Source organism: Frankliniella occidentalis, unplaced genomic scaffold (genome assembly GCF_000697945.3).
Source record: "Frankliniella occidentalis isolate FOCC.00 unplaced genomic scaffold, Focc_3.1 Scaffold79, whole genome shotgun sequence".
Taxonomy (NCBI): Eukaryota; Metazoa; Arthropoda; class Insecta; order Thysanoptera; family Thripidae; genus Frankliniella; species Frankliniella occidentalis.
In genome coordinates, this window is record NW_026267209.1 from 990,337 (window position 1) to 992,814 (window position 2,478).

The 2,478-nt window shown below is 59.4% G+C and overlaps 1 protein-coding gene across 1 annotated transcript in view; it reads left to right on the forward strand.

Annotated features, from left to right (window-relative positions):
* Window positions 1-2,478, forward strand: part of LOC113209163 (elongation of very long chain fatty acids protein AAEL008004) — a 36,447-nt gene that overhangs the window by 18,620 nt on the left and 15,349 nt on the right. The gene's annotated exons all lie outside the window — the stretch shown is intronic.

Here is a 2,478-nt window from a genome sequence, read left to right on the forward strand (position 1 = left end):
AGCTCTATCCAAACTTGCGCGGCCCCGCCCTGGGCTGCCGCGTGCGTGCCCATAACGCGCGTTATTTGCAGTCGTTCTCAAAGGCGTGCCCGCTTGCCCCCTCATGGTACGTAGCGGTCCGGCCCGACCTTGCGTGACGCATACCTGCACGGCGGCGGCGCGCCGGGGGGTTGGGCTGGGCCCTACCGCGCGCCTTTTACGACCCTTACGGGCCGCACTTATATACTCTACTCGGGTGAGCGACCCGTCCCCGTGTCTCGTGCATGGAAACTAGTTGTTATTTATCATTACGAAAATCATAAATGGTTTTCGTGCCGCCGCGCCGTCGTCGTCGGTCGTCGTCACTTTTTGTTCAGGCGCCTTGTCCCGCTCGCACCTTTCGGCCTGCGTTCCTTGCAGCCACGCTTGGGTTTGGGGCGTGATGTGTGGACTCGATCGCGCTGCCGCAACTTGGGCAGCCTGCTGCCACGCCCGAGCTTAATCACACCTGCCCACCTAGTTGGACGCGCGCCTTCGCTTCCCGCCTGGAGCCTGCAGCCCGGCGCCTGCAGCCTGCAGTCCTGGAGCCGGGGCCTGCTTGAGACTTCAGGGTGCCCGGCGGCCCCGCGCGCTCGCGCGGCCGGCCGAGCCGGGTCGAGGGCCCGCGAGTGTCTCATACACACACTCATGCACATTCACGATGGTGTCCCAACGCCCCGGCGCTGGGTGATTGCAAGCGCAGCAAGCTCGTTTGCATTGCCTCCCCTCCCTCCCCTCTCTCTTTTCCGTCAGTCCATTGAGGTGTGATTCGCGAAGGCGTTACCCGCGTCTCCCCCCACACACACACACCAGTACTGTACACTCGTTTTAATTAAGCTAGCTGTAGTTTTCGTCGATATCGTAATATGTTTGATATCCGTAATAGTATGATTTAAACTGACGAGATACGACGCAGATCTTGGCGGCGCTTTCCCGGTTAAAGGAAAACTTCGCAGTGTCGATGTTATAGACTCGTGCGAATTTGTTCGCTTATAGTATACCCGCGGCGCCGTGCATGCGGGCAGGCAGTCCCCCCTTCTCCCCCAGCACTCGCCCTCGTTGCCTGCCACTCTTGCATTCGCTTCGCTTTTCTTGTTTTTGTCATGAAACTGGAGCGCAAGGAGCGATCGATCCTCCGGGGCGGGGGCGACGGTGCGGTGCGGCCCCCGCCAAACCCTTGAGTGGCGGCCCGGCCCGGCCCCGGCTGATCCGAGGGAAGTGCAGCAGCAGCTCTGAAATTTTGATCCACTTGGGAGTGGCGGATCCCCCGCTGGGCTCGGCTCGGGGGGCGAGAGGGGGTTGGTTGAGGTGGGCGTTGAGGGGGCGTCCACAAGCATCCAAACGGATTTGCGTTTTTGACGTGTGTGGGGGGGAGGGGGGGGGGGCTGGTCCAGAACCCCTACAACCCCCTTCTATCCACTTGCCTTGCTATGTCGAGTTACGTCACTTCTTCAATGAGCGCCGGCCCTAGTCCTCTTCAGTCAGCGACCTGCTACCGGTCTGCCACCGACCTGCCACCATTGGCATTAAAATTGGCTGGCGGTTCCACCAGCGATTCCAGCAGTAGTGTGTTTTCCCCGACTGAAACCTGCTTGGCGAGCATTCTTTTCTTAATGCCCATCAAAAATACCCAAAAGTTAACACGTTCAGTCTCACGTGACCGTGCGTATGGCCACAATAACCTGTGATTGCGACCCCCTTTTGGGTTCAACGTAGAGCCGAATTACCCTTTTGTAAGTACTGTCTGGATTTTTCCAGGACATGTTTTTGAGGATGTTTTGATTTTCTTGTGTGCCTCTTCCCGGGTTTTTTCCCCGATAAACAATGATGACTCCCAACATCACGTTGGCTGCTCCCCCTCTCTTAACTTCGCTTTACTTTTGACCGCGAACTTATCTCTAACTCTAGAGTGCCCTGAGATGACCCCCCCCCCCTCCCTTCCCGTTTCCTTCGGGGTGACGCGGTCGGCGGCGGTGTTGGTTTGGAGACACCTGCTAGAGTATTCAGTCCCCCCTCCTTTTCCCTGCTCCCCCTTCCTCCTTCCCACCTCTTCCCTAAGTCTTCCTCCCCCTCCTCGCGCCCATGCTACTCTCCTCCCGCGATACCGGTTTCCGCCCGGCTCTTCTTGACTCGGCTCAGTGCACGGAGGCGGCCCGGGCCCGCCCTTGATCTTGTGGTCCGGCCCCGCCTAGGGAGCCTGGAGGGGGGAGAGTCGCAGAGATCACGTGACATGCTTCGCTCTGATTGGTGCGGTTCCAACGTGTTTTGGCGGGGTGCAGCACAATGCCTCATACCTGCCGAGCTTGCACCGGAGTGTCCGGCCTGATCGTCTGCTAGCTCGGACTGCGCGTGCGTGCCACCCAGGTATGAGACATTTTACATAGCTCAAAAACGCGTTGGAACCCGCCGGGCCCTCGGTCACGTGATCTCTGCGACTCTCCCCCCTCCAGGCTCCCTAGG